General features: G+C 41.1%; 1 protein-coding gene across 2 annotated transcripts in view; it reads left to right on the forward strand.

Annotated features, from left to right (window-relative positions):
* Window positions 1-19,390, forward strand: part of epha10 (EPH receptor A10) — a 156,119-nt gene that overhangs the window by 23,251 nt on the left and 113,478 nt on the right. For both annotated transcript variants that reach the window (XM_085900234.1, XM_085900233.1), the window contains exon 6: window positions 9,349-9,452. The gene's annotated coding sequence lies outside the window, so the exon portion shown is untranslated. The remainder of the gene's footprint in view (window positions 1-9,348; window positions 9,453-19,390) is intronic.

Below are 19,390 nucleotides of genomic sequence, written 5' to 3' on the forward strand. Positions count from 1 at the left end.
CATTGGCAAATGAGAGCCTCTTTTTTTACGCCATCCATTAAGGAGGCGGTAACATGGAGGTGCGCGGCGCAAAAAACGAGGGAAACGCGTTTTTACGTGAATGCAAGCCCGATTTTGTCTGATGAGCTTGTCCCTCTTTTGCCCGTGGTGTAACAAACACAAACACATTTTTCATTTTAGCCTTGTTTGGGCAAGGGAGGGGGGGGGGGTGCACCATCAATCACCTCTGCTAAATCAAATGGAAAATGATCCAACTTGCTGTATGACGCATGCGGCCTTGTCTGAAAGGCAACACGGTAAAACACGGCCGTGAAGCTCATTGCTTTCATTGAGGAAGCGTTCTAATTAGCAAGTGAAAATGAGCTTAGTTCCGGCTCCGCGGCTGCCAGCTGGGTGCGACTCGGGGAATAAATATGCGACTGTGAAAAATCAAAATGGCCGGAACCGCAACTTGACAAGCGGCATTACTTACATTGATGTCGTAGGATTAGCGCCTTCGACACGAGACGGGATTTGGAATTAATGCTTTCCGCAATTGAGACAAATGAGGCCAAAATCAGACATCATTTATTTTCTAAATTGTATTGGGTGGGCGTTCGGGCCCCACGTGCCTTTTAATGACCGAGGGGGGCGGGGCATACCGCGGAATGCCCGACACTTTCCTTTTTCCTAGGCACTGTAAAAGTCTCTTGAATGCTTATCTTCACAGCGCTGCCAGTTGCCAAGGTCAAATGCGATCTCTAAATCGCAGTCGGTGCAGTGTACCTGTCTTTTATTGCACGGAGTAAAACACATAAAGATAAGTGTTTTGTCAAAGCAGGAGACGGGCCTTGTGAAATAGTGAACAAGGATGTCTTTATCAGACTTTGAGTTATGTAGGAGCCAATGGGGGCTGAGCTCCCATGTGCCTCCCATAAAGGCCGTAAAATCATATATTGTATATGCGTCGCCACTCTGCTTGTCGGCAGAATGCCAAGCCGAGGATTGAACGGGAAAGCTGACTTGAAATTGTTTCAGCATATCAACATTGTGGTAATTTGGAAAAAATAAATTGGAGCATTTGATACATATTAATTAATGACGAGAGATTTTTAATTTGTCTCGAGTTGGATATTCCGTCTTAGTTTCAGGAAAGCTCCTGAAACTCAGCATGAGGCATTTTTTTCAGTTTTGTAATGTCCAGTTCTAAAAAATCCCAAAAAAATTCATTATCCTCATGCATGACTAATTATTTCCTTTATTGACTTGGCAACAGGCAATAATTGGACCTCACCTTCTCCCATGTTCTGTGACCCCTACATCAGCAGATGCTTGTGTACAAAGAACATAACACCCATCTTTCTTCTCCGTCATCTCCTCTGTGTAGCCCCCGATCCCGTCTTGATTTCATTTTCGGCATTCTAAATTAATTACGCCTCATGCCGTGAGGAGTTTATTCATTTATCGCTGGAACATGGAAGAAATTGCATTAGATGGGATGTCCCCAACCACCAGCAGCCCGTCTCCAAGGAGCCTTTTCCTCCAAAAGCCGGTTGATTGTTGAGAGTCTAATCCAGAGTCAGCAGTAGTGCTTATTTTTTTTATTATTAGTTGGAGTGGGAGTAGAGGGGGGGTGTCAATTAAGTCAGCTTCTTCTTGAGAGAAAGAAAGAGCAAAGAGGAGGATGAAGATGAAAAGGGAGCTTAAATGAATGACACTTATGCGTGCATGTGATTAATACGCGCATTTAATTACAAGAAAATGCTTGGATTTTCTGCATTTAAAATAATACAGAGCAGGCCGAGCATGGGCCAAGTAGAGAAAGAAAGAATCCAATTTTCTTCGAATAGCTTTGTTATAGTTTTGAGATGTAATATCACTCTTCACCACTAGACGGCAGACGTTATTTGGCATAGGGTTTTATCGTACTAAACGGCTTAACATTATTTGTTTTTGCGAATTTGGAATGACATGCACGATAAACATGGGAGCTGAAATCATTTTGATTGAGATGAGTAAGATTATCAAAGCAACTGAGCCTTTCCTATTCTTATAATCCATTTTGTTTTGCCTCTTTGTTCTGATTGCTCTCCTCTTGTGTCACGCATCATCATCATCATCCCTCTTCTCAGGTAGTTTTAGTCTCATTGAAGAGATTCTTCTTTTCAATTGTGACATTACAAGTAATGTCATGTGTTTGAATCTCTCATTTGAATTCTTTAGTAGCCTGGTAATTAGCCTGAAGTGAAGCTTCCTTCATTCATCCTCTGATTGCTCTGAAGGCCCCCATTGTTCTGTAATTGGCATAAACAGCAGTCAGTGATAAAGAGCCAGATCCTGTCTGACTCACCGTCAGGGGTTCAGCCTGAGTTCTGTTGCAAAGTGAAAATAGTATTTTTTTTTAGGGCCTCTGTCAATCATGGGCCAATTTCTCTCCCTTATGGTGCTCTTGTTCAAGGAACAAAAGTCAGATGGCAATCTGAACAACTACTGATTCCCTTTTTTAACTCTTTGAGCAGGGTTGATGTGAAATTTCATCAGCAATAAAAAAAATAAAAAAGAATATCACAAAAAACTGCTTTTTTTTATTGACAATAAAAACGAGATGACTGGATGAACTTAGTCAGTGCATGGTTATGACTGTCCTTGATGTGCCCTTGTCTTTAACAAATGATGAGGTAGATTTATGTTTGCCCCTCAGGCACTGGGCTGGTGGGCTTGTGGTGGTGGTTGTGGGGGGGCCTCATATTATAAATTAACATCTGGTCTGGAGTGAAAGCAAAATGAGTCGGCGAACAAGCATAGTGTTGTTTTATCCGGATCCTGTGTCTGGCCTTTTTGTCTCTTCCCATCTCCAGTCGCGCTCTTCCGTCTCTTGTTTTAATGCTTGTTATCCTTATATAATCCCTCCACTTTAAGACGTGCCTCTTAATCACTGCACTTCAGAGGTCTCCATAGTAGCAAATGAGCATTGAAATTCTGCATGAGTCATCCGAGAATAGCTATACTAGAGGTTGAATTTTATTTCTGTTTCTTGTATACCTACTGTTGAATTTTATTTCTATGTTTCTTGTATACCTACTGTATTTTCTTCTTTTTTTTTTTTTTGGTGCATGAGTGCAAACTGTCGGAGCCCCCCCCCCCCTCCCCTCGAGAAAATGATTGATAGATTATATGTTATGTATCCTCAAACCTGCTGTGGGCTTTTCAGCAGGAGCATAGCGTGGGCGGTTACATCATTCACCTTTTTGTGTGCCGCATACTTTTTTTTTTTTCTTTTCCAGAATTTGAAGGAAAATCATTTCCAGAGAAGAAAATATGTAAAGAATGCATGGATTGTAAAGTTATTGACTAAATAAGAGGCTGCATTCTGGGTGACTGTTCAGTCTTGTTTCTTTTTTTTTTACCTTCTCCTCTGACCTCCTTCCCCACTTTGAAGTCATCGTGGCCTCAAGATAAATCCGTAGCATCGATCCATCCCTCTTTATTGGCTCTGTCAGCATTCTTAAAGCAGATTGAAAAGACCGAGATGGCTCGGTAGGAGCGGACAGAATCAACGTTGAAAAAGGAAACCGATAGATGAGGTGGGGGAAAAAAAAAAATGGAAATAAAATGGTGGACTCAGTCAGGCGATTGGCTTTTCATTGCATCAGCGTGCATCCGCAGTCATTTACATTTGAGTGCGTTTACGTGTGCGTGCGTGCTTGGGAAATCAGCAGCAGGGGATTGATGCAGTTTGTTTTGGCTTGTATTTGGTCAGCCTCGATAGACAAGCCAATGTAGCGTGCTATTACGCAAACCTCACTCGGGTGCCTTCCATAAAACGGACACAACGGGCAAATCTATAAAAACCATTTAATCCTAAATCCTTTGTCATGTTTGCTCCATTGTTTTGTTTTAATCTTCTGGTTTTAAAGAGTGCTGAATCATAAATAAGGATGACAAAAGTTTGCATGTTATATTTTCTATTTTTGACCTGAATAAAATTGAAGAGCCTCAGAATCAGAACTAACCAATCAGGGACTTTTCATACTGCTTGGCAAGGTCCAGAAAAGCTGAATGAGATCCAGATCCACAACTTTTTGTTCCAGACTAATCGAGACCTACATTCATGCATCATACATCTCTTCTTTTCCCTTCCTCCTTGTTCTTTTTCCCTTCTTTCTGCCATCTGCAAGAGATAATTATTCCCAAACAAGCAGTCCCCTGGGTGAGATTGTGTTATCCGAAGCTACCTTCATTAAAAAAAAAAAAAAAAAAACTAAATATAAAAATGCCACAGCTGTGTGGATGTCTTTGGTGTATTGAAGGGAGGCAAAATAAATAAATAAAATCACCATGGCTGTATTTTGTTTTTGGGTAAATCAACCCACCTAACAATTCCATGACAACAAATCATGCAAGACGTGAACTCAAGGAAAAAGATTTGTTTATCATCCATAAAAGTGGTTAGGCAGGCACGGAAGCATGGCATATGGCATCTATGCCTCTCCTGGGAGCCATCAATACTTTGAGGCACAGTTGATGTCCTTTGTCTTGTGTAATCTCTCTAAATGTCCTTGCGCACACGCTACCATTGCACTCACTCGCATGGAAACGATACATTTGGCAGGTAGATTAATGACAAATCCAAAATGACAAGCGGAAATGTAAATAAGGCTTGTGTGCGTGTCGGCTTGGCCCGAAGCCACCGGCGCGCACGCACGTGTCCAATAGAAGAGCCAGTTATTTACATAATAGAGTCGGACAATGCACGGGGAGATGCTAATGCATCCCGTACTTATGTCAGCATAACCTTCGTGGACGGCAAACTGCAAACTATAGCAGAAGACAATGACACGGCCTTCAAGATTAGCGTGTCTGGAACGATTCACGTGAAGACCATCTGTGGGTTTTTTTTTTTTTATCGTGAGCAATTCCACGACTCTATATACCCGCTCAAGACTTCTGAAGGTATTATAAAGGTAACAAGGGAAATAAATGCAGATTTGTGACATTGTCAGAAGCAAAAAAGCAGCCCAAAGGCAACTTGACTAGATTTTGAATTTTTTTTTTTTTTTTTTACTTCAACAGTTTCTCTGACAATAATTCCCCCGATAGAATGCTGATCAGTTTTCCGGCACGTCTAACACAAGCAGCAAGGTCGAGCTTAAGAGGAACCATAAATTGAATTCATGTACGCTGTGAAAGCAGTAATTTGAGGACAGGTATGATGGTGTCTCCGAAAACTTTGAGCTCAATGTCGGCGGCGGGGGGTTACAAAAGCATTCTCACCCACTGCGACACAGTTTAACGCTAGACAGGATGTTACCGCGCAAATGACATTGTTTACAAGTTGCAGCACAGCAAAAAAAACCAAAAAAAAAACGGTATTGCTTGTGGACATTCATCATCGAACAACATTGCTTATCTGGTTCCGGGTTTGTCGGTTGCATACAAATTACAAATATTTTTTCCACATAGTCTATAAAAAACAAGATAGTATTTGCAGCGTGTTTTCTTTATATTGTGTATTTCCTGGTTACATTGCTGTTCTTTGAAATACATGAAATGATTTTATAAAACTTGATTTGAATATTGAAATCAAGATGTGATTATAATCCATCCATCAATTGCGAATGTGGACTTTCTTTCTTTCCTTCCACTCCAGTGTTTTTTTTTTTTTTTTGAGAGCACACAGGGGGGAGAAAAAAAAAAGATATGGTGAGGAGGAGAGGGAGATCTCAGGTAGTGTGGAAGGCTTGGCTGTGTTAAGGGAGGTGCCGGTGCGGGTGTGAGGGTGGTCAGTTATCTCGACAAGATTGAGGGAGAAAAAGATGTGAAATGCTTGAAGGTGAGACGCTGAGAGGATGGGGAGGCGGGCGGGCGGGCGGGGGAGGGAGGCTGGGTAGCACGACAAGGCAAACGGGAGACAAGTTGGGAATAGAGACGAGGAGGATGAGCTGTGGGCCCACAATGAGCAGACTGTGTGTGTGTGTGTGTGTGTCAGGGAGAAAGCGGAAGACACAGAAGGAAGGGTATTGCTGCATAAGCAGTCTGTCCAGCTGTCGGGAGGGTGAAACTGGATGGAGACGAGAGCTGTCAGGACTCTCATCAACATCTCTCTTTCTGATCACAGCCACCTCTCTCTCTCTCTCTCTCTCTCTTTCTCTGCGTCCTCTAATATGAATCCTCGCTCTGCCTCTTCTCTTCATTTTCTTGTCAGGTGTCCTGTCCCCCCCCCCTCCCCCACCACCTCTCCTTGTTCACTGTCTAAGAAGTTGAAGGATGGAAAGCTCCAAAAACAAAGATGCTCATGAAAATGACATGTGATAAACCAGCAAGTCAAATATATTTACACATCTTGTAGGATTATTTTAACTTTGGTGTAGAAATGTCAACAAAACATCCATCTTTTTTCTATAGTGCTTGAGAACTTTGGCAGAGAGCTGCACTTTCAAGGTTCTGCCTGAAGTTTGAAGTGTCTCCATTGTAATGGCATGGCTGTTAGAGATAAGTGAGATATTTACTTAGGTGATCCCATGGAGAAAATGGTGCTACTATTGGAAGGTTGACCAGATCAGCAGGCGCTGCAGCATGCAGAGTTCTTAAATTGCTTTGGAATGGGAGGCTATGCTAACATCACATCAACTTCCTCTTTAAGGGGCAGGGGGTGATCCAAATGGGAGCCACTGAGATGAGATTTGAACGGGAAAAGAGGCCAAGGCTTTTATTCTTTATGTATGAGGAAAACAATTCGGGTTATTTCCACTTTAGTCCATTTTTTTTGGAGGGTTGAATTTACTCCATTTTAATTCTCCAAGTAGTTGCAGAAAATAACAGATTTTATTTTGGACCACCATAAATTCAACACATTTTTTTACCCACTGTAAAGTTGAAGAATATTTATTTTCCTCCTTCTTTTAAATGCTAGACATTTTTTTTTTTATGGATTTTTTTTTTTTCATTTTGGTGTGAGTATGTGCTGAAATGGAACGGCAAGCTTTGGGCCTGTCAGTTCCAATCAACATCCACATTAAGGCATAACCCACATGTGTCTCGTGTCTTCGTCATCCTCTCACCTACATCTCCTTATCACTCCCATTCAGAGTATTTTTTTTTTCTCCTTACGTCTCTCGCATAAACTGTTTTGTCTTTTGTGTGTTTATCATCCGCTACAGTGTGCTGAAGTCCCACAGTGAAGGAAGAACACTCTTTTGTGTGTCAAGAAGTGTTACTGATGGAGTTACTTGACATGTCTGCTAGCTCAGTACAACTTCAATAGAGCTGCTGAGATTTGTAGAAGGCAATGTTACCTGATATTTACCTTCACCTCCGAGGTTATGGTTTTAGCTCGGATTGGTTTTGCTTGTTTATTTGCCGCGTCCGTCTGTACTCCATTTCCCCCGAGAGATGAATGTGAGGTAAAACAAAATTTTAAACCAGGTCTGATCAAGTGATGTGTGGACATAAAAGGTTTTAAATTCACAATGTCTAATTAGCATTTTTTTTTTCCCCATTTGAAATAAAGCTTGCCCACGTTGTTGAGTATATAACAAAAAAAAATGTCCTTCTTATGTTAGCTGTCCAACATATCAGAGTTGGCATTACAGCATAGCCACCCTCAATGCCATATGGTGAGGCAAGATCTGATGTCTGTTATTATACTCTGTGATTGGTTTGTCTCTTCTAATTTGCCGAGCGGCAAACTGTAAACTGCAGAGACAAGTGCAAGGAGGTGGAGAGCTGTGACATGTTTGGGGTTGTGACATATTCGGTTACTTGGCTGTGCAACGCTGCCATATGGCGAGAGCATTACTGCTGAGTAGGCTGGATGGAGTTAAGCATCTGATTTATTCAAATGGCTGTATTTACACTCGCAGACTGGTAAATTCAGGCACTTTCAAACGTCAGCGTCAATCATCAACTGCTGAAAATTGCACATCATTTTGTTGCTTTTCAGGTGGTCGTGCCTTTTGGGCGGATGACTTGTTGTGTTAAAAGCAGCCGTGATTATTTAAATTCTTCTATTATTTAATTAAAATGATTTACATTTAATGTTATAATTATTTATGTTACATTTAATCAATTTAAATAAATTCTTTAACTTAATTCCATTCAATTATTATTCTTATTTAGATGGTTTACATTTGCACATTTAAAAAAAATCTGACCATGTTTTTTTTTCCAAGTGATCTGCAATATATTGCTTCCCTTTTTTTTTGTCCTTTGCATAGACACGGCTGATTTTCTTTTGCAGAACTGCACCGTGGCTCGGAAGTTTGTGAAATAGTGTCTGGAAGAGAAAGAGTCGTAAACAGCGCAACCTATGGATGACTTCTGTGCTCTAAACGCTGTCATAAAGATTAACAGTCAAGTTTCCGAGGTCGTAAAGTACTCCATTGCCTCGGCCTCTTTGGCTCCGGACCGTGCCTTTGTTGTTTATCAAATAGATCTTATACTGCTCACTATCTTGTCTTCAATGATGAAATTATCATCTACACAGGCAAAATGTTTATGAAGCAAATTTTTTCACTTTACGAGACCTCTCGTGAGATCACCTGACCTCGAGTTTGCTTCGACGACACCAGAAAACAAGCCGACTTCATGTCTTGCTGCCCTCGCCGTCTTTCAGCCTCCTTCATTGGATTTGTCATTTCTTCTCCGGGTCCTCTCTGCGTCAGTCTCGTCTCTCCCCGGGTCTCTCCTCATAGGGTGACGGATCAACTGTCTGTCTGTCTGTCTGTCTGTCTGTCTGTCTGTCTGTCTCTCTGTGGGAAATGAGCCCGCTAATGTCGTCGACTTGGCTTGTTCCCTATTCATCTGCAAGCCTGTGAATCACTCTGCCGCTATAGAGGTTGTCGTGCGCGCCGCGGCACATCTGCTTCCCTTCCAAAAAAAAAAAAGAAGTCAAACGGAGTGCTAAACGAGCGGTGAATATAAATCCATTTCCTGTCTCTTTTAGGTTTTCATCAGTCTAGCTTTTTGGGTCTCCCCCCCTTTTCACCTGCTGTCACATATGTACTCTGATTCTTTTCTCCTTATCTTCTTTAATCATGATATGATCCATCAGCCTCATCCATGCAGAGAGAGCAAAAGGGCCTGTTATGAAAAGGTATCAAAAAGTCAGTCAGACAAAAGCTCTCTCCAGCTGACAGGCAGGGAAAGTGACAGTTCTATCAATATTCCAGAAGTCACTCATAGCGAAATGAAGCTTAAGTCAATCCGTTTGTTAATTAATCTTGTACTGTACTTGAAATAAGTTGTATTTGTGCATCGATTCCCCTCCCCGCTATCACAACACAACTAATTTTACCCTTCACGTTCTCCACCGGGACATTCGGAATGAGAGGGTTCCCCCGCTCGATTCTAATTTCTTCTCTTTTTCAGAATTGATCTTTCTACACCTTGAAGGCGGACGGTGAGGGCGAGAGGAGGACTGATATGGAAATGGACATTGATCTCGGGAACAAAACCAAAAAAAAAAAAAAAAGGTAAGGATGTCTTCTCTTGACACAATAACACAGTGTTGGGATCACAGAGGCGAGATGTGTTTATCAGGTTGAATTGTGTCCTTCCTCCATGCGACACCTGTTTCTTCCAACATTATCATCCGCTCAAAGACTGTCAGGAGAAAATGAAAGGGAATTATGGAACGCTCCTTATTTGGGATGGCTGACAGTTGTCTTGCCAGCTGTTTAGGCCTTCTGTGCAAGAAGCTCCCAAAATAGCCCGTGGCAGTGTTTTTAGAAGCATGGTGCTTAGCATTTGGATTTATTTGGTGGGAGAAATTAGAAATATAATTTTTGGCTCCGCCTCTTGTGATTGGCGGGCAAATGTTAAAATCAATTGTTTGTTTCCGAGTGATGTTTTTCTGATTTGCAAACATTTGAGTGAATCCAAAGCTGATGAAACCTTCGTGGTGATGCAACTGAGCTGCCAGATTTCTGCTCTCTAGTTTTTACTTTGAAGCCTTCGTTGAAGCAATGGGCCTCCTTGGTTTTGGCAGACACCTGCAATGTTCTCCTCTGGCAACGTCAGAGTGGATTTAAAAAAATAAATAAAAAAATAAAATTGAAGGGCAAAAGCAACACAAGGCAAATATTTTCAAAAAATATGAAATAATGAGAATAAGACACGTGAGGGAGAAAGGATTTCTGTCTCAGTCCCACCTTGACCCTCCCTGACTTTTCCTGCTCCTCCCCCCCTCAGCCTTTCACATCCATCCACCAAAGCTGCATTCTTAACTCCAGCGTGATTATTTGCAGTCTTGCCTGGTGTCTATTTTATGTCTACCCCTCCTCATTTCCTCCTTCCCTATAAAGGAGGGAGTGGGGGGGGGGGGGGGGGTCAAGAGGTAGGGGAGGAATGATGGAGAAAAGGTCAGGTGCTTAAGATGGAAGTGGGAGGGAAAATGAGAGAACCAAAACAGACAGACAGAAAATCTTCTCCGCTGTGTGTGTGTGTCCTTAACCTCGATGTGGTTCTCCGTGGGCTATGGAAGCCCCCTGAAAGTTCTTCATTTGTGCTCGCTGTGTGTGATATTTGGCTCGTTTTCATACTGTAAGTTCAGTAACCTTTCCATTCCTGCCTATAAATATTTACAAAGACTTGAGCGTGCATCACTGATATCATTGATCGTTGAAATGTGTCTGTCCCCTTCATCAATTACATTTATTTTACACGACTGATTGATTTCTTAGACCCTTTTAATCAATTATTTCATAACACCATGGATTCATGCAAAAACTCCTTTGGTCTCTAAATATATCCCAGAAAAGAAAATATTATTGTTGTATATTTATGATACGTCAATATGGTATTTATTCCAATTTATAGCTGGTTTTATATATATCGCAATAAATAAAGGATGCCATTTGTCTATTGTATCCCACGGCCACTAATATTCTGGGAAGTCTTTTAGGAGAAGAAGAAGTCCAGACATTCTGCCTGTCCAGTCTTGTCCATTGAAAGCCATTATGACTTTAAGATGAGGCAATAAACGCAAACCCCAGACAGGACCATTACTGGAGGCCCCTTGTCTGTTTGTCAGACAGTCCATCTGTCTGTCTCGAATGCCTTCCCACCAGAGGCTTGAACAATTATTCCGATTCTTATCATAATAAGGACGGACTATATTTCATCCTTTCCTCATGTAAGTGAGAACTCTCGGGTGACCCTCTAATTATTTTTCAATCCATAAAATCCATTGCAGCAATTTGCCTCATGCTGCCATAATTACTTGACATATGGAATCAAACATATATATTTTTTTGAGTGGCATTTGGGAAAGAACAGAATCTCACAACTTTGCCTTTTATGACTCCTATAAAATATGGCCGACTTTCTCTCCCCTCCATCTTTTTCATTGAAGTGACTTAGCTGTGCAGCAGCCTTCCCGTCATCAGCTTTTATGATATTAAGCTGCCATCAATTAGATCTCGTTTGATCTCCCTACCCCGCCGCCCGAGCTGGCGAAGCCGCGCGCCGTTGGCGATAGCGGCGGGGCGTGGCGCGGCTCTCAGCGACTACCTAATTATGGCGGTAATTAGGCCTAATCCTGGCCTTCAAAATGAGATGCTCAGTGAACCAGGTGTGCCAGACACCAGGGTCTCATTTATTCCTACATTGGCTTGTTCTCAATGTCATTAGAGATGATCTATTGTCCTCTATGACATTGTGTGTAAATATCTAATAACTGAAGTGTTCGGAAAAGAAATAAAGAAATTATCGGAATTTCTGATGGCCACCTTGAGCCTGTTGACTCGCAGATGTGCTGCCAATTAGAAACAAACTATTATCGTTTTTTTTTTTTTTTTTTTTTCAGAACAGGTAAACATAGGGTGGACATAGAAGCAGCTAGGAGTGGGAAAAAAAAAACATCAACAAAACCCTTAAAGTCACTGGAGGCAAAATTGGTATAGAACAGAATGACTCGCAAGCCTCGCAGCGGAAGAAACGACATTGCGCATAGGAAAACAACAACAACAACAACAACACACTCGTATAATGACATGGCAAGCGACAGCTGGGGAAGGAAGCAAGGCGTTAATTGGCTGACACGAGAAGGTATGGCGGACAAAAAATGCAAATACAAGTGTATACGGTAAATTGAATCCAGACTGACACACAATCGCTTCTTTTTAATGTATGTATGTAGATACGTTATTTTTCTGCTTTCAGAAACTAGCACAACTGCTGCCGTGACAATAAATAAAGCTGTGTGCATCGAGGAATTTTTTTTTTTTAAAAGAGGTGCTGAATGCCGGGTGAGATACTGACGGTGTAAGCAATAGAGTGGGTCAACAACTGTCAGGGGTCACGAGAGGGTCAAGAATGGGAAGTATGGATTAAAGTGAAATTTGATGCTCGGCCGAACCCTCAGGTACGAAGGCGGCAAAAAAATGACTCACCTTGAAATAACTCCCAAATGGATTTGTACAGTGCACTCCTGTGGAAGTGTGTTCTTTGAGAACAGGCTATATGATTTCCGACCTATTTTTCTGCGCCAATGGAGGACTGACCAGTCAAGGATGATCGGACTGTGCTGTTAATTGTGTGTTTTTTTTTTCCCCGCAGATGTTGAATTTAGAATTTAGAATGTTGCAGGCAGCACATACTGTGCACAGATGGTTTCATGTATGTGTGACTTGATCACTCACATTTGATTCAATTTACAATAGGAGAGGAAAGCAGTGTTGACAGATGGGAAGCTCATTTAGCCCAAAAGATAAAACTATTTGCATGCATGATCAACGTTTATAGTTTTCAAAAGTAAAACAATTAATCATTCAATTCATTTGAGACAAAATTGAGCTAAAATGACTGAAAATCCTGGAGAAAAAAAACTTATATTGTGGTAGTCAGTGGAACAAACCGAACTGTTGCACCGAACTATGGAGAGAAGTGTAAACTAAATGTGGGAGGTGAAATAAAATGCAAAAAAATTAATCCAGATGGAGGATTGGGATACTGTTAATTACGTGTGGGAGGTATTGTGTATTATGCATTGACCAAAAAAGTCGAAGAGAATAAACAATATTAAAGCTACAAAAGTAGCAGATTCATTACATGGACCAAAGTATGGTCGGACTAAATAAGGAGCGAGGCCATGTGATTTCTTGAGGGAGTCATGTTGTTGGGAATGAAGACAAGCAGCTCAGAGAAGATGGGTCAGAGTGATTAGCAGTAAGAGGCGAGCAGGAGGTGAACACAGAGAGGAGGGCTTACAGGAATCCCTTGACCTTGCCAGGTAGCCATTAGAACAAAACTAATTACCAGCCCAACGACCTCAGAGATAGAAGTCAGTGGCCTGGCATCGTGGTCCAGCCATCTTGGCATGCAAGTCAGCGTGCATACTCGCTTCCCTGATCCTTCCAACTCCCAATTCGGATGATATATGGATGTATGGGAGCTAAGGGATAGACACTGACACCTTCAAAAGATCCTTTACTGGACCTTCATCTCTCTTTTAATACTCTGTTTATATTCCTTGCCAGGGTTTCTTCATATATAGCAAAGCGTGAGGAATGGGAAATTTTACGTTTTTGTTTCAAAACAATTTGAGAGCTTTGGGGAAAGTCAGAGAGTCTCACGCACACGCATGGACAAATGAATGTCGGTTCAATACTTCACATTTATCCTCCAACTTTGAACTGGAGGAGAAAGTCTTTAATCTGTATGGCGCCTTTCATCAAGCAGTCTCTAAAGACCGTCTAAAGATGTCCGCCGGGAATTCGAATCCATTAGCTGAGAGATGCCTTTGCCCTGCAGCTGACTTTGCTCTGCAGCTAGTTTGGACATCATCATTAACATATCATCATTATTGATCTTTAAAAAAAAAAAAAAAAATCGTGAGGGATTGGAAGAGGTGTAAGAATTTAGCGGACAATCATAACGATAGTTAGATTAGGATCGTTATAACGAGCTTGCTCGGTGTTGTGTGAGAACTAAGATGCCTTTAACGAACAAGCGGGGCAAATTGGAATATAATGTGACTAATTAAAAGTTAATTTATACGCTGCTTCCGTTGTGTTGCATCTCATGTTGCCTCTTTAACTGAGCAATTAAATGATAACACCGCATTCCAAGGTTAACTTTTCATGCTTATGAGTAAATAAGAACAACTCAACTATAACATGATGGAAAAAAATTACTGGGATTTTTTTATTTATTTTGGGACCGTTTAATATGCGGGTTTTACAATCCATTTAGTTTCTTGACAAATTAAAAAAAATCATCCCATAAAACACTTAGCTCATATAATACTTTTTAAGACGCATAGCATGCCTTGCGGTGTCCATTTTCTTTTCTTTTTTCTTTATCGGAAGCTGAATGACAAATGTAGAGTCTCATCCAGGGACTCCGACTCATTAAAACATATTGCTGGCCCTGTCATGGCCGACCCAGAGGCATTAAGCCTTTGGCCCACTTTGGATATGCATACTTAAAGGAATCATGATTCATCTGGCGACATCTCACTAATCTTAATTACACTCTTGTTTGGACTTTCTGCATCAATTTATTCCTGAATGTGCTTGGATGGCAAAGAGGCGGAGTTACCATCTGATGCTTGAAAATCGTTTTCATCATACCTTTGCTTAGACTAACGCTACCCCTTTAGGGTATCCATTGCAAGCTAATTCCCAGTCTTTAAATATTTGTTGCCTTGTCCTTTTGAGTTAATTGGCCAAAGGCTTGTGACTAATTAGTTTGCTGTGAACGGAGGCTTTTGTGGATGTGCTGCAGCAGCTTGATGCGGGTTGTGCATGATTTACTTCGAGGTAACCACAATGAATTATTGTTCATAATGGCACATCCCGTTTTAAATTAGCCGATGCAGATGGAAGCTACATGCGTGCCCGTGCACAGAAAATTTGACTCGGTCGTTTAAGAATCTTAAGAATCGACCACCGTTCAGTTTTTATGACTTTTTTTTGCCTGCAAATAAGAAATATTGGAGCTCGTGGGAAAAAGTCAGAAGCACGGTTTAGCATTCATTCATATCAAACTCCAAGGTCGCGTGTCCTCGGCTTAATCGTGGGACGTGACCAAAAAAAGCAGCGTCATTATCCGAGAACTCAAAACAGAAAGATGTGGCTGTTTTCATTTTTTTATTAAAAAATGAGGGCAGAGGGGAGTGGCGTGTGTTGAGCATTGAGCTTCTCATAATGAGAAGAGCGCATCATCATCACCTCACCTCACATCACTTCCCCTATGCCACCTGAGGCGACAACACTCATGCAAAGTTTGGAAACGCCATCTGTTCCGCTGCCCTGTATCGGCGCTCTGTTCTGTTTCCAGCTCCGCCTTCAAGCAGAGTTACACACAAACAAACACACACCCGTAATCCATTTTATCGATAGGTGTCGCATGTCTATTGGCTGAGGTGAACTTGTTTTACCTTCGTCTTTAAGAAAAAGCAATACGAATTTATCACGCTGATAACGATCGACTTCTGATCATTGATTTATTACACCTGATCCGGAAGCAAAGTGGCCAAGCGATGGCGACAATTAAATCTAGACATTTTTTTTTTTCTTCAAAAATTTGACAGCATGTCGAAAAGTCAGCATAAATTGAAGGACGCCGTGTCAGTTGATCCTATTGACAGTTTCCCATAGGAGGATACAGCGAGGGGGATAATGGCCGATTCATCCCATCTTTGAAGTGCTCTTCATTGGCTTTATGTGAAGAATGTTCAAAGTGGAATTGAGGTAGAGAGGAAAATGGGAAAGAGTTTTGATGGCCACATCCGTTCGACAGGGTCATAGTTCCTCTTTATTTCCATTTATGGCCTGTCACTCAAGATTTAATTTCCCGCACCCCTGGTTTACTCACCTCATCCTTTTTTTTGACTGAACACACAAACAAGACTTTCCTCTGACTTAATTCTACCCGTGATTTTTTTTTTACAATGCTAAATGACCTTGCGTGCCAATGAGAAGCATTACACAGCTGCTCCCTGCCATGTTGGCGCGCACCACTCACATTCTGATTTTAATTTCTGGTTGAGATGCTGCCGGGCATGGAGTGGCAAAATCCTGCCAACCGCCCACATTTTCCTAATTAGCTTCAATCACAAATAAAATGTGCCCTTAAAAAGTAACCTTGTATTTTATCTCAATCTACATCCGACACGCTTGCATGTATTTTGTAAGATGAGAAATAAGCTTGGATTGTCATTAAGGTCCATGTAATATTTCCTGAGACTAGGATGATTGGAGCTGAAATGTCAACGCATTAATTCAACATATTAAATGGTAGTCATTTCCTTACGGCTGCTCTGCACCACAAAAAATTCTAATTTCCACTTAAGAGACAAAAAAGGAAAAAAAAATCGACCGTATTATTATCAGATTTTTTTTGCTTCATGGTAAATTGTGACATGATGCGATTAGAATCACCACAGTATTCGTTATTGTATTTCATCGGCCCGTATGAAATAAAAAAAAATGAAAAGGAAATTTCCATGCTGTGCCGGGGAATTTTTTTTCTGTGTTTTGATAAGTGAGAGAACATTCTGGAAACAAGACCTCAAAGTGAAAGCGTAGGAGAGCATCAAGGTTGCACAAGATTCCAAATGACACCAAGCGTACACAAGAAAGTGAATTAAACTCATTAACAAGGTAGTCTCGGAAATAAACAAAAAGGGCGACAGGTGCCGGGAGCTGGAGAATACAAACCAAACATGCATTCTAATAAAAACTCAGAGGGGACTGGAGGCCACTTGAGAAAAGAAGAAAAAAAGCAGTGGCAGGAGCAGATAGCGACTTGGAGGAGGGCGAGGACGGGCACAACTGAATTTCTTTCTTTACGACTTGAGTGATAATGAGATGGCAGGATGAAGGAAAGAGCTCACTTTTTTTGAGATACAAACTATGCCAAGTCCTTCCGGGCCAAAACACACTTATCTTGACGTAAACAAACCAATTGGCGATAAAAGCCGAGAGATGGCTTAGTGTATACACTATGTGTCATTTGATGTCCCCCCCCTCTCTGTCTCTCTCTCTCCTCTTCGTCTCCTGTCATGTTTTGTCTCAGCCAGTGGCGGGCCAGTTGCGTACGTTAATAGCGCGGCTCTATTTAGCTGACAGCTCCTGAAAGAGCAAGAGATGACTGACGGCCATACGAGGAGTTGACAGCACATAAAGGTCACATTAGCTCCATCATGCTCAATAGAGGAAAAGGATAGAAAGGAAAAAAAAAGTGTGAGGAAAAATAAAAACGGGTGAGAGCAAGGCAAGATTGCAAGCGAAAGGCAAACATTGGAGGAAATGTCACAAAGGCTGAGAGGATCAGGGAGCAGACAAACGGAAAAGGCCAAAGGGAACCGTGTTAAATTCACTTTGGAAGCTAAGTGGCCCAATTGGACATTTATCGGAATATTAAATGCGTGCTAACATCACACAGTCGCTGTACATCAGTGTTGCCATGGTTACCTTAAAAAAAACTGATTGTGTCAAACTTACCTTGCTCAGTTTATTTATTTCCTTTTTTTTCAAAGACTTTCCTAAGGCCAATTTTATTCAACACCATCCTCCCTCGCTATCCTCCGTGACTTGGCCCATATATTACCGATATCATACATACATACATATTGTATGGTGTATAACCGCAGCCATTCCTTCCGATGCTCCCCCTGCAACCACGTCTTGACATTTCAGGATGGAGACGAGAAAAACAGCAATGAGAGTTTACCACCGCTTCTCCCTTTCTGCTGCAAATTTTTTTTTTTTTACATCAGTCTCCCTTGTGTATTGTATGGGAAGATGATGTGTGTGCATATATTTGGAGATGAATAAATGGGTAGAGGGATGTGTTGCTGTGTCGCTCTGCAGGCAAAAAAAAGTCTAGACTTTGCCACTGATCTGCTACATGGCTAAGCCCTGCAAGCTACATTTGTGCACAACTATTGGAAGAGTGAGGGCAATTGTTTTCATTTTAGCTGTAGACTGAAAATATTAGGATTGGAAGTTTTGCTTGGAAAGAAAAGTATCTGCAAAAATACTACTTTTTTGTCGAATGGATGATATTTTTCAAAACATTCTTCTAGTGCTTTAACCTCACTCAACTGTAAGAAGAAGTTGAACAGCAAGTTATACTGTTAAGTAAACAATGTGTGCCTTTGTTTACAGAAAAGAAAGAAAAGAACATTCAAAGCGTGTTGGCGTGAATATCGGAGCTTTTCGCAAAGACTTTGTGTCTTGGGTTGTTTTATACTGTCAGAGGCCAGATGGTTATAAAATATTTTTTGGTGTGTACACTTTTTGACCTTCATCAAGTTTTCTTTGTATTCATCTGCTTTATTTTATTATACTTAATGGCTGAATGGGTTTAAATCTGTGGGCACGCTCCAGAGAGACAAATATTTAGACAGCTTGGAACGGATCTATTTAGACAATGACACAATTGGACATATTTGATTAAGCTAAAAAAAATAAATTAATGATATGACAGGTCCAGAAAATAATTATATATAAATGTAAAAGTCTCCTGATATTTTTAATGCCCTGCATCAATGAGTCGGTCCTCACTATTTGTGTTTGTTAATAGAATTATGCAAAATCTAGACAAACAACACAACTCTCTAAGGGGGGGGGGGGATTTAAAAACTGTGGAAAACAGCAATGTGGTTAAGGTCGTCATGACGATGTGAATGGACGTGCAGTCACAATAGTGTAAAAAAAATTCCTCCAGTTCTTTTTGGGTGTCTATTTACTAATCCAATTATTCCCCACTAATACATTGTCCGTATTTTAATAGATGAGGTAGGGGGGAAAAAAAAATATTTACGCCTCATTTGGCTCAAGTACTGCCAGCTGCAACACAAACTCTGCAGTGAATGGCTTGTTAAAAATGCTGACTAATTTCAAAAGAAAAGCCGAGTCGGCATAACAGTGTGCAGCTGAATCTTTCCGCTTCGGAGGTTGTCCGACCCAAAGGCTTTCTTTGTGCTTTGGCTGCTGAAACATCTGTTGAAATACAAAATAGTCAGAAAGGATTTTTTTCTTTTTCAAGCAAGTTGTCTCGTGTTTCTATCAATTCAAAAAAAACTTCTGAGCGGTCATCGGGCAGAATGCAAAACCGATAAAAGGAGCCGTAAAGGCAAAAGGAGTTAAAACGAGAAAAGACCCAAGAGGGAAGCCAGACGTCTCAATATGAAAAGCATGACAGAGAGGAAAGCCAGTGAACCTGGGGGAGGGTGGAAAAAGTCAAAATGAAAGCGGATTCATGAGGAGGGGTGGAGAAGCAAGATGAAAGAACATGAGTGGATTGGCCTCAGCACATAGAAAAGAGGTTAACCCAAGTTCAGCAGGGAAAGATTCATATTTTTATAATTATCTATTTCCTTTTCATAACCGGACATTTGGCCTCCCAATCTTAAGCTCCGCCCACATGGATCCATTTGATTTTGACCTAGTTTTACGTT

This window comes from Syngnathus leptorhynchus, chromosome 20, assembly GCF_054491065.1.
Source record: "Syngnathus leptorhynchus isolate UIUO chromosome 20, UIUO_Slep, whole genome shotgun sequence".
In the NCBI taxonomy this organism is placed as follows: domain Eukaryota; kingdom Metazoa; phylum Chordata; class Actinopteri; order Syngnathiformes; family Syngnathidae; genus Syngnathus; species Syngnathus leptorhynchus.